Below are 9,652 nucleotides of genomic sequence, written 5' to 3' on the forward strand. Positions count from 1 at the left end.
TCAGTTCGTCTCCAGAGTGTAATACTATGCTTAAGCACGGACTTGATAACACTGACTCAATGCATATGCATCAGAAGAGTAAAAAGCACACTGTGAATTCTCAAGTAGACAACATAGATTCTAAGCTACCTCTTTTTGTATATCCATTCCAACATTTAATATAAAAAGCTGTATTTCTAAAAGTGAACAAGATAAAATCACATAATTTCTTCAAAAATTTGCACCAATTTTCCTATAATAGCTATGGACTATTAACAGATGTTTTCAATAATTTAACCATTAATTGTAAGAAAGTGTTTGTAACATGCCCTGGTTATTGAGAATCCATTTGACCATATCACTATCTTTCTAAATGAATGTAAATAATCAAACAGATTTGGATAGGTAGTATTTCAAGAGAAAGAAATTCAGTTTATGCGCTTGCAAATGCTTTCCTAAATTTTAAGGTAAAATCAGCTTATTCTTTGAGTGAATACCCATACATAACCAAACAGAGATTAAGATTCAAGCATCAATCAGTCTTGTACATGCTTGGAAAAAATACTTTTAACGCTGTATATAAATGCAAAATATCTAAATCTTGAAAATTGATCTTTTTAAAAGCTATGTATATTTGTGATTCATTTGTACGTATCTTGTCAACAATGTCTTTTTGAGAGTGACACATGTAGAAAAATATGTAAATATCTTCTCTAGTCTGACAAAAATTCTATTGGATAAAGTTTTAAAATATTGCCAAATATCAATTTAAATACACGTTAAATGAGGGGTGTTTTTTTGCATCAGAAATAAACTCATTAATTCAATAAACCAAGACCTGCAAAAATCACGCCCTACAACACACACTCACACACAAAGTTAAATATACCCTTCTCTCCAGGCTAAGGTATTTCATTCCAGTCTTCCTAACTCCCTGTGCATGGAAGTAATAATACTACATATCCCTAGTTTTATTTCACTTCCTTTTTTTCTCTTCTCAAGCGCTGTCGTAAAAATAAATGAATATTGTTCCACTGTGCATGCTTTTTACACTCCTCATGATGAGAATGGATTTGTGATAACCCATTTATTTTCTTTTCTTCTAACAATCTTTGCAGCAAGAATGAGATGCCTGAATTTTAATGCCTAATATGATCTTTGGAAGACTATAAACTTTTAATAGACTTTAAACATAAAGTAAGGGAGAGGATAAATAGCAAGGAAGTCTGTGGTTTGTCCCAGGAAATCCTGATTAATAGCCTTCTGATTGTGTCAGACCACCCTGAATATTTTCTGAAAACAATTGGTTCATTTTATTGCCAAATAAATTGTAATTGAACTTACCAACTTCTAACCAAATAAAAATCTAACTGAAGAGAAGGGACAGAAGAACACCCGTTTCTTCATGTGCTTTAACACCCAGGATATGTCTCATTTTATTTCTTCTGCCATATTCATTCCTGTTAATTTCATGTGATAAACACAACAGGTTTAAGATGACAAAGTTTTTCTTTTTAGATTTGTCCTCTCTGTCAATCTTTCTTGGATAACCATACATGAATATGAAGCCAGAAATATTCAACACTGTTTTTAAAATCTCCAGGGGGAAAATATTGACTAATTTCAGTAGTCTGTAAACACAGCATTTGAACCCTCCTTGGGAGAAAAAATCTCTTCTGTAATACCACCTTTAGCAATGTTTATTATATGATTTGAAATTTTGTCCTGTTTAAAATGTTTAGAAGTAAATTGTAAGCATTATGTTGTTTACAGCTCTGTAAGTAAGTTAGCCTTTCAAGGCCTGAATGAAATGAAAATGCAAGCATGCTTTATAATCAGAAAAAAAAAGTGGACTTAGGCATTGAGAATGTACAAAAGTTTCAAATCATATACATTTGTTAATTTCCTTTTTATTGGCTTCTTTTAAAAGTAGAACATGAATTTTTTATTATTTAAAAGACAAGGAAGAAAATGATCTCTTGGAGTGATAAAATACTATAAGTGATTCTCCTAGAATTGCATCTCCCTTTAAATGGAGAGGCGAAGAAAAGAAAACAGTTAAAAAAAATTAGTTGGTATTGCTACAATATACACAACCCCCTGAGCTTCGCCTTTTAAATCAGCATTCTGCTGTTAAATAATAAAAGAAAAGTCCCATTATTTTCCCAGCTTCACTTTGCTTAAAGTGATTGATGTAGAATTTTACTGCCATCCAATGGCAGCTGCCTAATATAGCTCAAGTAAATGTCTAAAGCTTTTTGATCAAATTGCAGTCTAGGGAATTTAACTTATGTAGTACACTCAGAACTTACATCAATACATCTCTGTTTGTTACACAGTGAGAAAGAAATATGACTACAGTTTCAATTTATTGTGCGTTCTTCAAATTCAATTTAACAGTGAATTACTAATATTGCTGAACATAATTACCTAAATGAATAAATCAACCTAGGCTACTCACTAGAGAGAACATTAGAGCATAATATTAATTTTTACATGCACCTCATCATATTAGTTTAAAAGGTTTCTTTTTACAACTAACAATCTTTTCCTACCAGGCAAAATGGCCTTTATTAAAAGACTGTTCTCAGTTTTACTTCTGTTATTTGGAAGTCATTTGAATCTTTTTAGCTTCTACTGTATATCATATAATTTCTGATTAACATCAAATCGCATACTGTTTTAATTATAATCTTCATTCCTAAATGATTGAGTATTTAGATCATTTCTCAAAAAGGCAAAATAAAAATTATGTCTGATTGATATGAATGAGTTTGTGCTTTAAATATTCAAGCTTAGTTATTTAAAATTCCCAATTTGGGGGAGAAGAGTTGATGGGTAATAAACCAATTTTCTTTTTCATTAACATTAACTAAAATATAATATGTTTAATATTACAGGTAAATTGCTATTACCTGTGATATTATTGGAATAAAACTTCACAAAAGCATATTGTATGGTTTATTTATATATGAATGACACTTTGCTACAATATAAAAAGTTTAGTTCAGTAATTATTTTAAATAAAAGGCAAATTCAGATAAATATCTGGCCTGTAATTTTAAAAGTATCGCCAATGTTATTTTATTCAACTGAATGTTTTAGAAGTGTGTGGGTGTGGGTGTGTGTGTGTGTATAAAAACAGCCTCAGGCTTTAAATATGTTTTGGTACTCTTGAACATCTGAGACCAATAATTCAATGGAATTGAAACACAATAACATATTTATTTTAACTGCTTTTGCATTAGAATATTTAATTCCAATATTTCTTTCAGATAAAATCTCACGTTATTGTTTTTCTAAGATTTCCAAATTAAGTCCAAAATATTTTTTAGAAAAATTCAGGCTGACTTCATGCTGAGAGAGATTTTGTAAGGCACTTAAAACAATTCTAGGAATTTTGGACGGAAACAGATAGACTGATGGGCATTTTCCAATAGTAGATGAAATTTAAAGACTTGGTGCTTGCAGAATAAAGGCAAGGTACCTGTGTGCGTGCTGGGAACCGCAGCACTACAGTATCTGGTTTGGGTAAAGGAGCTAAGAAATCACGAACCTGAGGAAAACTTCATGACTTTGACATATCCCAACAATGAAATTATACATTTAATCCTGGAAATATCAAGCCAGTAAATACTGAAAAGAATTATCCCTACACTTTATTTTATTCTTATTTTATACATTTAATAATTATACCACCATTTAAATCCTTCTTTCTAGCCTGATGTTTTGGTGTGACCACTGAAAATCTTAGTTTTAATAATATCTGTAAAGAAGATCAAAAGTTCACTCTGGCTCAGCTATGTTATTTACAAGATTAAAAACAAAACCTCAAAGATAATATTGCCAATAGAAAACTCGGTTGCTTAGTGTATTTAGACATTGTAAGATGTTTGAAAAAAAATTTAAACTAATGCTCATCAAAAGTTCCATTCTACCTATGCTATATTTTATATACTACATATTTTATAGTATAATTTATATAATATATACATAAATACATATCTATATTATCAACTATCACTTCTAGAAAGTTTTATATTTGATCCCCTATTATTAAAATTTAGAAATCAGTTTCCATTTGTGAATGATGTTTTAAAGGTACCAATGATATTTTTTCACTTAATTGATATTACTCTACAAGTTCTCTTTATCAGGGAAGGGCATTTTGCTTCAACACCAAATAATCACCCTGTCTAATACGTACAAGTTAGCATTTTCTCCACCTGCATGTGTTTTCAAGCAATTAAACTAAAGTATAAACAGCATCTGCAGTTTTACTACTTTAAAACTCATTTGTGAATAAGAACATTTCCATTGATATGATTTCTAAATCTACCCCTATCATTTTCTCAGCCAAGGCAACAAACGAGTCAAGTTAATTTCTTTATTCTATGTAAAATACAGAGAGTTTTGAAAGTTTCAATTATTTAAAACACCTTGTTTAGGGGCACCTGGGTGGCACAGTCGTTAAGTGTCTGCTTTTGGCTCCGGGCGGATCCCAGCGTTCTGGGATCGAGCCCCACGTCAGGCTCCTCCGCTGGGAGCCTGCTTCTTCCTCTCCCACTCCCCCTGCCTGTGTTCCCTCTCTCGCTGGCTGTCTCTGTCATGTCAAATAAATAAATAAAATCTTTAAAAAAAACCCCACCTTGTTTAATAATAATTTTAATCTCCTTTTCATCAACAAGGATGCAAAGGACTATTCTACTATTATTTACCCAAAAGTAAATAAATAAATATTACTTACAATGTGTTTATTCACTACAATTGAAGACATTTTTGCTTTGTTTTTAATCTACTATAGTCAGGGATACAATAATCAACTCACATCTATGTCTTTTGTTTAATGTGATAAAAGGACTGATGTGAGAATTGGTATGGAAAAATATTTAATGAGCTTGCGATCTTTTTAACTATCAATGGTACACACTATTGTATTTCATACTAGGTCTTAAATATTTATGGAGATATATTTTAATGTTAAATTAATAGATGTCAATGTATAAACTTTCCTGTATATTAATTTTTATGCCCACGGTTATCAAGTATACTTATACTGCCTTTTTCAGAAGCAGAGAGTGAAATAGAAAAAAAAAATGTTACAGAGAGACAGGAATGGGTAAATTTCTAAGCTGTACATCTTTGATGATGTAAATGTTCTAAGACATACTTAGATATTTACTTTTTTATCCAAAAAGCATCTTGCTGCCAAACCCAATGCTCTTATATTTGTATTACATTTTAAAAAAATTATTTGGAATAAAACCTATTTACATTTTTAAAGCTATGATTAGTTCCAACATTCTGTTTGCTTCCTTCCCTGAAAATAAAAATCTTACACTGTGGGTAACACAATTCCTATGCCATGACACAGAAGTTCCCACAGCTTTCCAATTTCATCAGAAATGGAAAAGCCCATTATGTTTCTGCAAGACAGCATTGCTGATGGCTTCCAGCCATCTAATAAAATGATAGCTATTTTGAGGTAAGCATGCTAATATCAGATCCGATCAAACCAAAGAATTTCAGAAGCACAGAGCTTGGTCTTTCTTCCTCCAAAGACAGCATCAAAATCTGATCAAGATAAAAGCAAAAACTTCTGATGAATATACACTACATGATTAAAACCCTAAGTCCCTATGGTTTAAACCTTGAAGACATTTTAATTATCTATTTAACATCTTGCTATTTCTGGAATTCTGACTGAGAATGTTTCTGACATAGTATTTCATGGAATGTCCTTTTCTCATACTGAGCTGCTTTTATACTCCAGATGTAAACACAAAAGCTTGCCTTTCATCTTTTTAAACTCTATCACATAAAAGGAAAGGTAAAAATCCTAAAGACCACTTTTTCACCGAGTTTCTGATATATAATATAGACTATAAAACTAATAACTTTCTCTTCATATAGAAATCTAGCTATTTTCCCTAAATTTTATATATTTCTCAAGAGTACATTTTATAATTCTTTGATTGTCATGATCTCAGTTTATTTGAGAAGGAAGAGAAAGATATTTTAGACGTGATATGTGCTGAGATGTTTGCTTTTTCACAGGAATTAAGCCATTACTCAAAATTTTGACTAATTTTTTATTCTGAACAAATAAACAGATTATAATTTTTAAAAAATCTTTCCCTAAAATTCCGAAGTAGTATTTGCTAAATAAATTTTCACCTAAAACAAAGTTTGCCTCAGCTAAGTTTAATTCTAACTAAACTAAGTTTCTATGAAAACCTGAGGAGAAAATTTAAAATATCATGTATTGAGGGAATTAGTATCACAGTTTCAGATACTCATAAGTAACTAACTGATTTTTTTTAACAAGGATAAAAGAATGTAAACCTTATTATACTGTTACAATCTGTGATTTTTCTTCACATTTTTTGTCATTTTTTTATATCCTTGCCAGGTTTAGTTGTATGCCTCTGTGTATCCGTATACCTCTGAAGATTTAATTGTATGGTTTTGTAATTGCATATTCATTTTCTCTTTGAAAAAAAATGAACAGCATATCATGATACATTTTATATTGGTACATATATCCCAGAATGCATATGGTCATGAATCTGTAACTTTCTGTATTTGATCCAAAAATAAGTAAAATTAAACAATATTCATTTCTAAAATGTGCCTAATTTATAACAGGATTTGGGCAAGAAAATACACTTTCGTTTGGGTTTATCGACCTTATGGCCCTCATGGCTACTCATAGGAGACAGATTTCATCTTAGAAGGGGGTATTTGCTAACTAGAATTGAAAGCATCATGGTGGTGGCATGCTCCCAGATTACCACTTGAGATCTATTGCTGGCTGATCAACAGACCAGCTTTGACTGCAATTTTACAAAGCCAGGTTCCTGCTGTCCTGGCTACAAAGTTTGTTTTCTTTTGTTTGTAGCAAGAGGAGAGGTGATGCTTGGTTTTTCTGCTTACCTCTAAACCTTAAAGCTTAATTTTGGCCTAAGGAAAGAAGAGAATTTCTTAAATGAAAGTCTCAATTAGTTTCATGAAAGTGGACAATAAGAAACAGCCCTTGTTGTTTTCTTATTCATAGTCCATCCACTAACTGCTGGACTAAACCTCTTTTTCAATCTCAGGATGGCCTCTGAACCAAAGTAACAAGATAACCAAGGTCCTGAGCCTTGAAAACAGAGAATGAGCTCTCACAGAAAAAAAAAAAAAAAAGATTGAAAGAGAAAATACAGAGGCTCTGAAGTGTCCATCAAATCAATTCTAAGCTCCTTTGCCTGACAGTCAAGACCTTTTTGCAATTGGTTAGAGTTCTAGTCTCCTTTCGGGACACAGCTCATGTCCTGTTTCCTCTGTGATCTTCTCCATCTTTTCCTTATATAACTTTACTTCATCGGACATGAATAAAATCATGTGGAGGAGTATAAATTAGTGAGTAGGCTATGAAATAAAATACTGAGTTGCAAAGAAATTTAGAAAATAATAGAACACAGGATAAAAAATTATGTGAGTGCTCAATTACTAAGAGAATTGAATGACAGCTTCAGGTGAGTTTAGACTTTAAAGAGCCATTAAAAGTACGCTTTGATATGGTGCAAATCACTGTAATACAGTATTGTTGTAAGGTAGATGAACTATTTCACACTTTGGTGTGGCTTCGTTTTCCAAATGGATTATATATTCCACATCAGAGATGACAATCTACATGTATTTTGCATCAACAGATTGATTTTCACATTCCAAATGTGCAGTACATGTTCAACCAACTATTCTTCAATAGAATAATAAATAAGACTAACTGTAATATTTAGTAAATTAGCAGTATTCAGTGTAACATACATCATTCTCACAAATCTTAATTGTTAATATTAAAATAGTAATGAATTTTATTTATTCAAATAATTCATTGCAAACAATTTCATTCATCTCAGACACAATTAGTTCATTGATAAAATTATTAACAGGGTAGTGTATATTTTTTGTTACTAAATAAAGTTATAGAAAGTATAGATAGGTGCCTCTGAGCTTGTCTCTGTGAGACACTTAGTAACAAATGCATTTCTTACACATAGCTTGCTCTCCATGAAATTCTGAAGAGGAGACACTTCAATATTATGCATCATAAATATTTGCTGATTGAATTTTTAAAAGATTAAGAGCACTAATGGGGTGCCTGGGTGGCTTAGGCGGTTAAAAGTCTGACTCTTGATTTTGGCTCGGGTCATGATCTCAGGGTCATGAGATCAAGCCCTCCCTAGGGCTCCACACTCAGCGGAGAGTCTGCTGGAGATTTGCTCTCTCCTTCTTCCTCTTCCTCTGCCCATTTCCCCGCTTGTACTCGCTCTCACTCTCTCTCTCAAATAAATGAATAAATCTTTAAAAAAAAATTAAGAGCAGTAAGAAATACATTACAATTTTAAAAACAAGTATGACCTATCCTTCATTAGCCAGAGATACTGGAAGAATTTTCACCAGGTCACAAGACGTTTGAGTGTTTGTCGGGACTAATTATGTGAAACTGTGGCCAGTTGAATTTTAAGGAAAATATACATAAGCATTTTATATACATAGAAGATGGAAGATGGCCCTAGGGATTTTTTGATATCTCAACTTGGTCACATTTATCCCTGCAAGGGTGTGGAGCAACCCAGGCTCCCCTAGGTTGCTAGGGATACAGTCTTTATGTCCAGATCAGCTCATTTTTTAGAACTGTCAGTTTCTAGGGTCACTTATATGTGTCAGTCATTGTGTCTTATTTGGAAAAGTCAGTATGGATCATCTGACCACATATGTCTAGAATCTTCAAAACGTTTAAAGTGGTCAGTGTACAAGGAACAATATGCCCAGGCCAGAGGGCCTTTCTATTGCGAGTGGTCTACACAGTCCCCTACAGGTGCAATCCACTAAGACCAGTGGACATAAACTGTACATTTTATTTATACATAGTACTGGGTGGAGTAAAAATGTATTAACTGATAGCCGAATATACAGAACTCTCAGGAATGTTTCCTCAAATTATCAGCTGGGTATGGTTTTATATGATCACAGTATCCCCATAAGAAAACTATGGTCACTGAAACATTAGGGAAACCTACATCACTGCTTCACATAGCAAGGGTAATTGAATGTCTCATAGTTTTGCCAAGGCCACCAGAACACTTGCAGTGTAAAAGTTTGTCATGGAGAGTGCATATGTGGATCTATTTATGTCTATGAAAAGATCTGCCATAACAGTAACAACATAATAACAACAATTTACTAAGCCCTTACTAGAAATCAGATGTCAAAGGCAGACTTAGAGACCAAAGTATTTAGAAAAGAAAATAAGTTCACTTGCAGAAAAGCTTTCATTGGAATACAGATTTTAGCAAAGCTAGTTAAAATGCTTAGAAAATAGATGAGGCATTTATCAAATTTGTAGTGAGTGTTCACAGTAGAAAATCAGTATTTTTTTTGAGTGGAAGTCAGTAACTTTTTGACAAGCTTATCATCTGAATAAAGATTTGCAGCATCACTTCACAAAGGTTGGGATAAAATTATTTTTGTTACAGTGTCAGTAGCTTACAAGAAAGCTCAAGATTTGGTTTAATTTGGGGACTAGAGCTAGAAAGAATGATTCTTTTTGTTGTTGTTGTCATTGTCTACTTGCTATGTTTTTATTTACCTAAGGGTGAAAAGTAGTTTAGTGTTTTTTTTTTTT

This window comes from Ursus maritimus, unplaced genomic scaffold (assembly GCF_017311325.1).
Source record: "Ursus maritimus isolate PB19 unplaced genomic scaffold, ASM1731132v1 scaffold_20, whole genome shotgun sequence".
In the NCBI taxonomy this organism is placed as follows: Eukaryota; Metazoa; Chordata; class Mammalia; order Carnivora; family Ursidae; genus Ursus; species Ursus maritimus.